This window comes from Ursus arctos, unplaced genomic scaffold (assembly GCF_023065955.2).
Source record: "Ursus arctos isolate Adak ecotype North America unplaced genomic scaffold, UrsArc2.0 scaffold_4, whole genome shotgun sequence".
Taxonomy (NCBI): Eukaryota; Metazoa; Chordata; class Mammalia; order Carnivora; family Ursidae; genus Ursus; species Ursus arctos.
Window position 1 is genome coordinate 69,036,390 of NW_026623056.1, and position 14,466 is coordinate 69,050,855.

A 14,466-nucleotide genomic window follows, 5' to 3' on the forward strand; every position below is an offset into this window, starting at 1 on the left:
GGCTCCCTCTCCCTCTGCAGCTCCCCCTCTTGTGCTTTCTCTGTCAAATAAATAAGTAAAATATTAAAAAAAAAAAAAAAGATAGCATAACTGCCAAGAGAGGAACAGATGAGTTCAGTAGACACTGCCATGGCCCCATGACCTCTAGCATGGTTGCAGAAATTGTCACGAAGGAGGTGCAATTTGAGAGGAGGCTTCAAGGAGGGGCCGAGTTTTGTTAGGTAGAAAGCAGGTGGCACAACAATTTGGATAGGAAGAAAAATGGAAATCAATTTGCAGAAATGGCTTAGTCAAGATATGTTTGCAAGAAACATCAGATTGGCTAAAATGGAAGCTTTGTTCCAATAAACATAATCTTGACTTCTTTCTCTTTATTTTTCTTAATTTGCATCTCAGTTGACCACCTTTTTTGACTAGTACTACCATGTTTTAATATCTCTGCACTTTTATCAGGTGTAAGATGTAAGCTTTGAATTCTTGGACACAAGTGACCCGTTCCTTTGAGGGTCTGACCACTCGAGACGATCCACTGATCTCGGCTGCTAGATGGTTGATCACTTTGTTTACCAGGAGACATCATCCCATGAAGCTATGTCCTAATAGCACCCAAATCATCAGCTTCTTGAGAAGCTAAACCAGGAGTGTTATGGCTCACTTCTACACATTCTCCAGCTGTGCCCAAACAGCTTGATTTCTCATCTCTTTCATGGTGAACAGAAATATTCTCCGAAATTCTTTTTTTCTTTTGAGCTACCAAGATTTGGCCTGCTTTTTTGTTGGTCATTTCCTGAAGGGGATTGGTGTATTTGACCATTTTAAACCACTTTTCTGAGAACCAGTACATCCTAAAAATGGTCTGAGGCTTGTCCTTTGATTATCTACAGGGATCACCTTTAGAAGAGTTGCAGAAGAGACCAGATTGAAACAGGAATCTGTCAGGTTCCCTGTTGTATGTTTTTAATTCACACCCCCCCATGGCTACATCCAACAGAGGTGACCTGAATTTTCTCTTTGATGTTGCATACCATGAATTCCCATAGCAGGTCGTGGACAAAGGGAGCATTTTAAAGCTTTTTTTCTAACCTTGCCTTAGCAGATACTGACTAATTGTATCCCAGGAACATACTCCTGATTTTAGAATCATAAACATCAGTAGGACTGAGAGGCTTGCAGAGTGATACAGTGACTTTGATTCCTCTTGGGTGGTCAAAACACAGCATGTGTGATATTTTTACAAACTATGGTTCACAGAGCACATAGTTCTAGAGCATTTTGTTTTCATTATGTTCGTGTCAATGGAAACAGTTGTGCTTCCTGATGTCTTACTGAGATGGCCTTTTTGGTAATTTTAGGCTACTTTCCCAAGGATACTGCATGTTGCCTGACCCTTATTCCTGAGGAAATAAGTAGGACTTGGACTGACTTGTGGATAATGGACTTTCTTTAAGAATGGCAGAAGGAAAAACATCAGATTAGGATGCGCTCCAGAAATAATAATGGAGAATCTCATCCTGTTTTGTAAACTCTTTGTACTTTGCTCTTTGTGTGATTTGTGGGAATATTATTTTTTAAAGGGCCATTATACTTTGAAAGATATCATGTTGCATTAAATTTGTTTTAGAGTTAAGGAAGAAAAATAAGATGTTATTAATGAGTTCATAAAATTTTTTAAATAATATTTTTTATTATATTATGTTAGTCACCATACAGTACATCCCTAGTTTTTGATGTAAAGTTCCATGATTCATTACTTGAGTATAACACCTAGTGCACCCTGCAATACGTGCCCTCCTTAATAAGAGTTCATAAAATTTGGCTTTAGTATACCTAGAGGAAGTTTTGTGTGTGTGCTAATTCTGAATTTACAAATCAACATTTTTTTCTCTCTAGCAGTTCTATTTGGAGTATCCATGGTGGTATAAAGATGAGAATGAACAATATCCAGCCAGTGCTTTACTTGAAGAAATTTCAGTATTCTGGAAATCAGGTAAAAATAAAATACAGATACATTTAGGTATGCACATTTCCTTTGTAAAAGAAACTTTTTAAAAAAAAATCAAGTTTGCTCTACAGTTTCCTTCAAGAAGATATTTACCATCAAATTTAATATATAACTTGTTTACAAATACTGCATCTAACACTTCATTTTTTATGGAGAGCATTATGTTTTCTAAAGCATACATTCATTCATTTACTTAGTAAAGTCATATTGGTAATATTATCTACTTTTGTGGAAATATTTTGAAGAAAAAGAGGATATATACCTATTTGATTTGACTTGTATAGTTCTAAACAAATGAAAGAGGATTAGGTTAGGTAAGTACAGTGTTTCTTTAAAAAGTTACTTTTATTTTCACCGCATAAAAATATGCCCACATACTTAGAATGCAAATTAGCTTAAAGGTTAGGTATCTAGAAAAATAAACCCTTTGGCACATATGCAGGGGGGCAGCCACTTTCAAATACTTTAATTTGTATTTTTCTTTTGCATTTTTAAATAATATTCATATTCTGGGTCATAACTCGTCAACTTAGATCTCATTGATTGATTCCTATTGCTACAGATGAAGTTTTAAACTTTCTTAAAACCCCCACTTTCTTTACTTTATTCTTCCATGATAGCTATGTCACATTTTAGTTTAAATCTATATTGGGGTTTTTAACTGTTATGACTATACAAATAGTGTTTGCTGCAGAGCCTGGTGATAGGACATGATACAAAACTTTATTGTAGAACCTTTCTTTTTCTTGAATTAACACATGCTTCATTTATTTTTCTTTTTTGTCCTGTTTTTTGTCTCACTTCCTTATTCCCTTTCTTCTTTCCTTCCTTTCTTGTTTTGCAAAGTCTTCCCTGAAAGCTCCAAAATTTTTATAAAATGCTTCTCTTCAATTTTTTGCACAGGCGAGTTGTTCACATAATAACAGCTTTCTCCCTCCCTCTCTCTCTCTCTCTCTCTCTCTCTCTCTCTCACGCTCCCTCTTTTTTCTCTAGAAGACTACTTCCTGGGACCCTCTCTTCTCCCACTTTTATCTTGTCTGGTTGCTCTCTAAAGCAGCCTATAAAAAGATGTCATTCAGAGGTATTTTTGGATGTCATCCTAAAAATGTATATTTCCATTTCATGATGTTATAACCTCTTCTTTCTAGAAATTATGTCCTCATTTTACTTAGTTACCTCTCCCCCTGCCCCTCTTTTGGCTGGAACTCATGTTCTAGTAATGTTTTGAGAAGGGTTCTACAGATGATAAATATTTTATAAACTTGCATGTTGAGAAATGTTTTATTCTACTGATTGAATCTTTGCGAAGAGAATTAGAGATTTAAAATATTTTTCATTCAGAAATAAAAGCATTTTCCCATCACCTTCCAGCTTCCAGTGCTGTTGTTGAGAAGACCACTGTCAGTTTCATCCTGACTTTTTGCATGGATCTACTTTCCTCAAATAAGCTTTTGAGATCTTCTCTGTATTGCTGGTGTTACAGTTTTATAAGAATATGTCTTCCAGTGGGTTTTTCTTCATCCCTTGTGTCAGGACACTTGATAGATCCTTTCAATCTGGAGACTCATGCTATCAATTATGAGAAATTTCCTTGTGTTATGTCCTTAATAATTTCTTTGCTAGCAATTTCTCTAATCTCCATTTCTTGACTTGCCAGTTGTGGAGTGCTTGATTATCTCTATTGATGATCTACTTGAACAAAATCTTCTCTCTCCTCTATTTGTCTTTTTGAATTTACTACTCATCTTCTAATACTTTTACTAAAATCTGACTTTTGGTGCTCATATGTGTAATTTATCCTTTTTATTCTCTGCTTGTTTCTCTTATGTTTTATTGTATCCTTTCGTGTTTCCTCAAGGCAATATCTTTTCTCATATTTGGGGACATTATTATTATTTCTTTGTATTTTTCTCACTGCCTATTCTCTATTTCCCTAGGTTCCTTCTTTTCTTTCACTTATTTTGTTTCTGTTCTTTCCTTGATGGATCCTCAGTGATGATCTTTTACTTTCCAATCATATTCTTGAAGGAGACATTAAAAACCTAAATGGAGTTTTGTGCACAGGAGTGATGCTTGTCAGCAGGTAGGATGTACTTGTGTTCCCCTGGGCTGGCAGTTGCTTTTTTGGTAGACGGGACACCTTAACATCTGTATCTGAGGTTTCTTCCTCTGTGGCAGTTATTTACTCAAGAGAAAAATTCTTAATCTTCTATTGGAGGATATGAACACCCTGGGGCTTAGCTAGGGAAAGTAGAGGTATCACGGTTCTCAATGTACATAGACTTTCATGTAACCTTTCAGCTTTTGGCACCACATCTCTTTGCTGCCTTTTGTATTATAGATTGGGGTCATTCTAGTTCAATTTCTCCAGGTACCATTTCTTTCCTTTAGAAGTGAGAAGGGTTAGTCCCCTGACCCCTTTTTAGTGGATGTGTAATCATAAGTAGGTGTCTGTTTCTTTTAAAGTCTTTCAGTCTCTCTCTCTTTTCAACTCCTGGCCTCAACCCCACAATACCTGAATATTCCAATGTCTGAGCTTTTCTTGTGGGTATGCTTGTTATTTTTAATTATTATCTCCTACTTACACAGTTTATCTTTCTTCTATTCCAATAAATTCAATGCTGCTATTCCACATACTTTCTGTCTTTAAATGGGTTTAAAGATATAAAAGTCTCTAGTTTAAGAAAATATTTGAATTTGTGTAGTACGCTGATAATGGCTCTCAAAAATATGTCGATGTCCTCATTCCCAGAGTGTGTGAATATTACCTTGTTTGGAAAAATGGTCTTTACAGATATAATTATTTTGAGATAAGGAGATTGTCCTGGGTTATCCAGGTAGGTCCTAAGTGCCATCGCAACCATTCTTATAAAGAGAGGCAAAGGGAGGAGATTTGACACACACAGAGGAGAAGGTGATATAAAGATGGAAGCAGAGATTGAAGTGATGTGGCCAGGGAATGCCAGAAAATACTGGAGCCACCAGAAACTAGAAGAAGCAAGGAACAGATTCTTCTGCAGAACCTCCAGAGAAAGCCTGGCCCTGCCAAAAGGCTTTGTTTCAGCGCAGTGAAACTGATGTGGAAATTCTGGTCCCCAGAACTGTAAATAAATGAATTTCTGTTGTTTTAAGACACCAAGTTTGTAGGAATTTGTTACAACAGTCACAAGACACATGTTGTTTGTATTAGAGTTTCTTTTTCTCCTTATACTTTGTGATAATTTTTAAAAGGAGGAAGAGGGGGCGCCTGCGTAGTGCAGTCCTTAAGCGTCTGCCTTCAGCTCAGGGAGTGATCCCGGCGTTCCGGGATCGAGTCCCACATCGGGCTCCTCCGCTATGAGCCTGCTTCTTCCTCTCCCACTCCCCTGCTGTGTTCCCTCTCTGGCTGGCTGTCTCTCTGTCACATAAATAAATAAAATCTTTAAAAAATAAATAAATAAAATAAAAGGAGGAAGAGAGAGAAAGATATTTATTTTACCTTCTCGAAACTGGAATCATTTAAATCTTTGATTTAGGATAGTTTTATTTCTCATAATTTTATATCCCATAATTAGGATGCTCACTTTCAGAAGCATTGGAGCTTTCCCAGATATGGAATTTTAACAATGTCTTCGTTTATTTTTCTCCCCTTCTTATTATATAGTATCTCCTGTCAAACAGATCTTGACTTACTTCCCTCCCTTTTCTTTCCATTTTCTTTTTTCCTTTCCTTTTCCAATAATCTATTGATTATTTACTTAGTGTTAGGCATTGTGGTAAGCTTTGAGAATATAGAAATGATAAAGCTGTTTTACTGCCCTCCATGAATGCACTATTTATAAAGAAAAGAAACAAAAGTAACATTTGTTTAGTGTAAAACATTAACCCAAAAACAGAAATAAAAATCAACAACTAAAATACAAAACTGTAAGTGCTAAATTAAATGTATGAGCAAAATGTTGTCTCCCAGACATATAGTGCATAGTTCTTGACAGAGACTGAGAGGATTTATGAAGTAGTACCTGAGAAGGGTCTTAGGGGAGGGATTAGACTTTTATGAATAATTAAATAGGAAAAAATCATTTTATGGAAAGAAACTGCCTCTACGGAGGGCATACATGCGTTAAAGAACATGAATTGTTTTGGCACGGAAAGATATTCAGTAGGCTTGGGATGTAGATTAAAAGTGCGGGAGTGTAAGGTCATGAAACCGAAGGTTGGAGTCAAATTATGATGAACAATTTTTTTGCTTGTGTTAAGGAATTTATATATTTTTAATTGAAATATTCATATAATTTCACTCATCTGTAGAATTTAAGAAATGAAACAAATGAACAAAGAAAAAAGAGACAAAAAACAGATTCTTAAACTGATGGTTGCGGGAAGGGTAGAGGCTGGGGCGTTGGGAGAATAGATAAAGAGGACTAAGAGATACAAACCTCCAGTTGCAAAATAAATAAGTCATGAAGGTGAAAAGTACAACATAGGGTATGTAGTCAATAAGATTGTAATAACATTATTTTGTGGCAGATGGGAACTAAATTCATCATGGTGAGCACTGAGTAATGTATAGAATCGTTCAATTATTACACTGTACACTTGAAACTAATACAACACTGTATTTTAAAAGAAGATGTAAGATACACATACACACAATGAAATATTATTCAGCTATAAAAAAGAGTGAGACCTTGACATTTGCAACAACATGGATGGACCTAGAAGGTATAATGCTAAATGAAATAAGAAGTTCAGATTTTTATTATTTTGGAAATGGGGGGAAATGGGCTTTAAGCAGGAAATGGGCATGGTCCATTAGGAATAAAACTGGCAGCATTTGATTACCACACTGATGAGGGAAAGCTGGGAGATCAGCTACAAGTCTAGGTGAGTAGTAGATGACAACGACCTGAGTCAAAGCAGAGGTAATGGGACAAAGATAAGAGAATCGAATGAGGAGATAATTATGAAAAAAATTGGCAGAGTGATGGAATTTCTACTATTAAGTAGAAATGGTAAGTACAAAGATGTCAGTCACAGAGTGCAATTGGATGCTGGGGGAGAGAAATCAAATTGGGTCTGGGGTGGGTCGAGGACATGACACCATAGCTGATTATTCAAAGAGAGAAGGAACAAGTTATGTGAAAAAGAGGGTCAGAGAAGCAGATTGTGGCAGCAAGCTCTCCAAATACCAGAGACAATCTGAAAAAAATGGCATGGATGTGAGAAACAGATTGGCTGTTGGGTCAGCTCTAAGTAGCATGCAAGTGTTGGTGTAGAAATTCTAGTGGGATGTGACATATGAGGAAATCAGTGAGTGGAAACCTCTGGTGAATTTTCCTCATTCTTTCTTTCCCTAAGTGTTTTTTTGTTGTTGTTGTTGTTTTGTTTTGTTTTTTACATTTTTACCAACCTTTATGCCTGGGACAGTTTTTGTCCAGTGCCTATACTTTCTTCCTTCTAGAATACACTCAGAGCTTCTATCTGTCAGGACAACCATCCCAATTTCACATTCTTAGGAGAAATTTGTATAGATTTGTACTTACTAAAAAATTCTATCCAATTGCTTTATCCATTTGTGTAGTCCATCATTTATTAGTTCAGCACACATGTAGCCACTAAAAAGAAACAGCCAAGACAGTATGGCTTCTATTGGAATTCAAGTTCACCCATATATTCTCTTATTTGACAAGTGTTAAGAAAAAAACAACACCTCATAGCAGATCCCCCTAGTTCTCTGCACAAGTATCTTGCAACATTTGACTATTTCTTCTTGAGCTTTGTTCCAGGGAACAAAAAAAGAATAAACTTTGTAATGTGTAATCTGTATAATATCCCGAAGTGCTTTAGCTCAGATATTTACATAACTTTTTGAGCACATGCCATAGTTAGAATCAATTTCCTTTCCTTAAAAGCTTCAGAGTTAATTAATTTAGCCCAGAATTGGGGGACAAAAATGACAAACATGGTAACAATTCCCCAATCTAATTAAACAGCAGTTAGGATCTGAAAAACAAGTCTTTATTGAAAATTTTTGAACTGAAATCACAGAAGTTTTTCTGTCTTTGTGTTAAATAACCCACCATATGCTCTTCTAATTGGAAGTTTAGTTTTGATCATTGGGAGCAGGCTTAAAGAGCTCAGGAAAGTAGTATGTTGCCTATGGTTAACTCTTTCAGATTATCTAATTTGATAGTCTAAATTTTAATATCAGCATGAGCAATCAGAATTTTGCAGTTTAGCATGGGTTTTAGAGCCAGCAGTATAGAGTATTCACTTGAATTTGAGGCCCTTGACCCTGGTAGGCTTGCCTTTCTTAGCAATATCCTCTGACCCAGAATTCCCCCTGGATAGTCCCAAATATCCTAATCTAAACCCTGGCAATCATTATAAAATGGTCAATATAATTTTCACGTGTTCTATATTTCATTTTTGTAAGAGTTTCCAGACAGAGTATTTCACCCATATTAGAATTAGCATCTTGATACTGCATGGATTTGGCGCACCAAAATCTCCAAGGAGAAGAAGGAGAACACAAGGTGGGCTACAGGGAAAGATAACTTTGGCTGGAGGCCTTTCCATACTCTTCAAGCTGTAGCATACAGCACATTCTCCACTACCTGCTTGTGAGAGCCCGGTTTATCTCAGAGACATTCCTCTGAGTTCCTGCCTGAACTCTGCCGCCATATGTGAGCCTTAATGTACTAACACACATGTGCCTAATGCTTCTAATCTCTTTTCCTTGATTGAACTCGTTACCACTCTCTCTTCCTAGGGTGCTTCTGGGGCCCAGGCAGATTTAGCTACCAACAGCTAGAACGGTGACTCAACTAGATGGAAACTATTGACAGTGAGGGCACATGGGGACTTCTCAGTATCCCGTGTGTGATCAAAGACATCAGATAAAAGGACTCCAGTTCAGCTTTGACCTCACAGAAGATCCTCCACCGAGGAGCTCAACACTTGCCCCTTCTGTAAATTTCCATGGAATCAGGCCCCAGTTGTTACCTCTCACTATGCAGGACACACAACCCATCCCAATTTGTCCCAATTTGTGACTTTGTTGTGTGTGTAATTTGTAAAGTTCTTTATTTCCTTCAGTCTGATCCAAACTCATACTTCCCAACCACTCTAGTGCTCTCAACCACATCTACCATCATCTCCAGTCCAGTTAGACTATTTTCTACATTCTCTTCTAAAGCCTCTGCTTATATGGATGTAGAAACATATGTCAGAGCTGGTTACACACATGCATGTCCTATCACCTCTTCAGGAGCAGTGTTCTTAGTTTCCTTCCGAGCTCCCATTCTATTCATTTATTTATTTTTTTCAGATTGTGCCGGTTCATCTCTATGTCTGTCTGTTTGGCTGGCTGGCTGTCTCTTTCTGGATTTCTCTGTCTCTGTCTCTGTTCTCTCTCGCTCTCTTTCTCTCCCGTTTTTTTCTTTTTTTCCCATTTCCGATCTCCATATTTTACTCTTGCTTTGTTGGATTTTGTTTTAATAATATCTTTAAGTGACAGCACCCAGACTGCCTTTCTATATTTTTTGAAACAACAAAAGTTGTTGAACTAGGTGTTTTGGAACAACCTGGACTCTTCTTCCTCAGGAGGAGATTGCTTTTATATTCCATTACTTTGTTCAGCTTTCACTTTTCATTAATGACCCATGTAGGGTTCTGGCATTTTCTTTTCCTTTCTTCCTCTTCCCTCCCTCCCCCCTCCCTTCCTTCCTCTTTTCTTTTCTTTTTAAACAACCACACTCAACTCCCTACTGGCTTACTCATTTTGCTTCACATATCCTAAACCACAATAACTTTTTTTCTTGCTTTCCTGCTGCTGCCCCAGTCCACTGGGAACCACACAGACTGGGAGGGTCTCGGACATGAGTTATTTTAGATTGTCGGGGAAGATCTAATTAAGGGTCAAAGTAGTAGATGCTAGGGCAGGGCGATTGTCATTGAGTGAAAGACATGACTGTTGCCATATGCTCTCAAAGGAGGAAACAAAGGCTTTGTGCATACATGAACATGATTTCACATGTACTTTTAAATTTTTCCTATAGATCTAAGGACTAAGTTAGAAGCAGTGAAATGGGAGGGAATGGGAAATTTTTCAATTAATTCCAACTGCTAACTGACTAGATTTGAGAGAGTAAATAATCCAAAATAAATTTAAAGTTTCCAGATTTATGATCAAGAGAATGCTGGAATTAAGAATATAGTAATTCCTGCCTCTGCTTTTGTTGTATAAATACTTCTCTTTTATAAAAGAAACATAGTTAAATTATAAATAACTTAGAAAGAAAATAAAGAAGTAAAATAATCCAGGATCCTGCCCAATATGACAGTTGCTATCAACATTTGAATTCCTGATCCTTTTACTATATTCAGAAATTTTACAAAATTTGAATTATGTATTATCTGGAGTTTGTTTTATTCTTCCTTTGTTTACCTGAAGTTCACATCTCACAAATGTTTAAAATAATTATTTTATTTTATATTTTTTTAGTTTTTTTATTTCAGCATAGTTGACAAACAATGTTACATTAGTTTCAAGTCTATCCATTACGCTATGTTCACCACAGTATAATTTACATTTGTCCCATTACATCACTATTACAATATCGTTGATTGTATTCCTTATGTTGTGCCTTTTATTACAGTGACTTATTCATTCCATAACTGCATCTCCCTCTCCCCTTCACCTATTGGGCCCACCCTCCCACCACCCCTCCCCTCTAGCAACTATCAGTTTGTTCTCTGTTTATTGGTATGATTCTGCTTTTTGTTTAAATGACTACAGAAAGTACCATATCATATAAATAGATACACTCTTATTTTCAATTTTGTAAGCAATTATAAACAGCTCTGTACAAAAATGTTGCTCTGTCTCAGTGAAGACTTTCTTACTAAAGAGTCTTGACTTTTCTATGAAAGAATCTTTGAGGCAGTATATCCTTGATATAATATTATTGGGAATCATTCCCCACTTCCGAGCCTTTTCATGGGTAGGTGCCTCTCTGGAAGTGTTTTCTCTCATATCTTATCATGTTGGACCCTTACACTGTGTTTAGATTATTGCTCAAATATTACACCAGAGAGACATTTCCCTGAGCACCTATGTAAAATAATGCCATATCCACCACCTCCATAATCATTGATTATTTCCTTATCCTGCGTGATTTTTCATCTTAATATTCAATTGTACCTAATATGTTATGTTTATTTTACTGTCTCTTCCCACATCCTAGAATCTAAGTTAAATGAGACCAGAAATCCAGTGTATTTTGTTAAACACAACAATGCCTCAAATAGTTCTTGGCACATAGTAAGTGATTAATAAATATTTGTTCAGTAAATAGATAAATAAAAAGGAAAAAAATGTAAGAATTTTGGTACCCATAAACTAGTTCCTTTCCAGAAAGCTTGTTCCAAGTTAAACATTCATAAGCATAGAATAACCACTTTGAATATTAATTTTAACATTGTCAAATAATAGGAAAAACTTATACCAAATCTTAGGGTTGGTTTAGTTTTCATTTTTTATTTCTTTGAATTATCTGTGTCTCTTCTTTATATTTTTCATTAAAGTATTTCTTTAAAATCATGTGTAAGAGTTTACATGCATTGTGTGATTTTCGCATTTTTATAGACATTTTCTCTTTTTCATAGTATTCTTTCAGATTTTCCTTATGTTTTATGACATTTTAGACAAAGTATGTGTGGAGTAGAATATTCCAAGATTTCTTCCCCCAAGTTCCCCTACACTGTTGCTATAGACTTCCAACTGTCTCCCTATTTTTTTAAGTTTGTCATCCATATCTCTCATGACTTTTCAGTGTCATTTCTTATCCTTGCTTCAATTTTTTTTATTTATCCACATGATTCTCTTTTTTTAAAAAAAAGTATGTATTTCCACTTTCTTTTAGGCCATTTCTTCCTTCTTATCTTGTAATACAGGGATCATGTCTTCATGGATTCTATTTAAAATGCCTGTTCTTGGGGCACCTGGGTAGCTCAGTCAGTTGAGCATCTGACTCTTGGTCTCAGCTCAGGTCTTGATCTCAGGGTTGTGAGTTCAAGCCCTATCTTGGGCTCCAAACTTGGTGTGGAGCCTACTTCAAAAATAAAATAGAATATAAAATAAAATAATAAAATAAAATAAAAAGTATCTCTTCTCACTTATTTTAGTAGGTGATACATTCAGTTACTGCTCTCCTTTTGATAATCTTCTTTTCCCATTTTCTGTGTTGTATTTTATATATGCCCTCACTTTAGATTGTTTTGTATTTGCTCAACAATAAATCAGCCTAGATCTAGATCCAATGTCATGGTTACAGCCAGATGACACCTGTTGTTTTCTTATCATCCACTTCTTTCTGGTTAAAACATATTTATGCTGGTTAAATACCCTTCCTGTCACCCCAGCTGGGTGACAGGTTGGTGTGTAGACCTCCCAGTTAGAGACTAGGAAGCAGATGTGAAGTCTAACTTTGCTCTCCAAAGTGAAGTGGTCTCCTATGTCCCCAAACTTGCTGTTTTACAAGGAGGAAAAGCTATACTTTCTAATACATGTTTCTTCCTACCATCTTCCTACCCCAGCTCCCACCTATCTGGGGAGATGTAATGTGTCACATGCCAGTCCTCTCTCTTCCTTCCTGTTTTCAGACACTAATGACAGAATAGGAAGAGATGGCACTATGAGGATACTACTTCATGTATCTCAACAAGCAGCACCTTCTACTGACACCCAGTGATAACATGGCAATCCAAGGTTTTAGTGGAATGGGTCCATTGAATCTGTATTAGTTAATCAAGAAATGTTGAAATACTTTCTTGACTTTCAAATGAATAGGATTAGTCAGTCTATGGACATAGACCACCTGTTGTTTCTTCTTAGTCCAATAACATTAACTGTAGAGGGATGGTAAAGAAATTGCCTTGGTTAATCTTAGTTTTTAGAATTATTGTAAAATGTGTTTTTCTCTGTAGGTATTTTTACAGAAAGTGTGCTAATAACAATATATGATGGCAGACTGCTAATCAGCTGTCTTGAAAACTAGAAGTTTGATAGCAGTGTTTTTCAAGACTCATTTTGCTTTGTCTATTCTTCCATCCCAAGTGACTATCTTCCAAAGCGTTGCAGATGATTAGGGAAAAATACATAGATGCGGAGTAAAATTACTGTGAGAAATGTCAGCACCACATAATAAGTGGCTCTTTGTTGTTATTATGTAATCTGTAGAAATTATGTCTTTATAACTTAATATAGAAATATTATAGCCTATCACTTTGAATGGCTTTTTAATTAATTGACACATGACAGGGTTTTGGTGGTAAAGTTACCTGAGCTATTGAAATACTCTTATTTTTTTAATTGTTCTTGGTCATATTCTTTTTTTTTTTATTTTTAAAGATTTTATTTATTTATTTGCCAGAGAAAGAGCGCGAGTGAACACACAAGTAGGGGAAGCAGCAGGCAGAGGGAGAAGCAGGCTCCCTGCTGAGCAAGGAGCCTGATGCGGGACTCGATCCCAGGTCCCTGGGATCATGACCTGAACTGAAAGCAGACCCTTAACCAACTGAGCCACCGAGGCGCCTTACTATTGAAATACTTTAGATGAATTTAGCAAAAGCTATCTGCTACATTTGATTAAATCGCCACGACCTCTAGAGTAACAGACTTCTTCCACTAAAATGAAGATGGAAAGTGAGTCAGGTCAAGTTGACAAACTTATTTTCAATAGCATACTGGTAGTGATCTTTTCAATGTAAGATACTACACTTTGACAAAGAGGATTATTATCTTAAGGTGTGTGTAATTCAGAAATGTCTCTGGTTGTTTTACACAACTGACCATTAAAAAAAATATGCTATCTACTGTGACATCAGCAAAGTTCTCTCAAATGCTGGTGTATATTTTGTGTTTTAAGTAGGTTATTGGTGACCTTTCTGCACTTATCTGCAAGTCCTCTGTTTTGTGCATGTAGAAACTCTGTCTCAAGAGGCCAGATCCTTGAAGTGTATGATTGTTGACTTCTGATGCATAAGGCTGGTGTTTTTGTTGACTGACTCTTAGGAGTTAGTTATTAGTCTTGAATCAAGGCAGCAAAAAGCCAAAGCTTGTTCTGTATAACAAATGAAAATGGAATATAGAATTACAGGATGAAAAAAAAAAAAAAAAGAATTACAGGATGGCATTGAGTCAAAGAAATTTCTAAAGATGAGGTATCTTTCAAGCAGTAATTAGAATTCTTTATATTCTATATATTTGTTGGCTATGGAGCCCCAAATACTTTTGAATAATGCTTGTTTTCAAAATATAAAACAGTCACCACCAAATCACTGAAAGCTGTCAAGTCATTACTATAATTATTATTAAACATTTTTTTTTAAGTTGTTACTACATGGGAAGAATTTGTGGGGGAGATTCGATTTTCTTTATAGAGGTACAATTTCCATATAACATACTAGTTTCTGCCGTA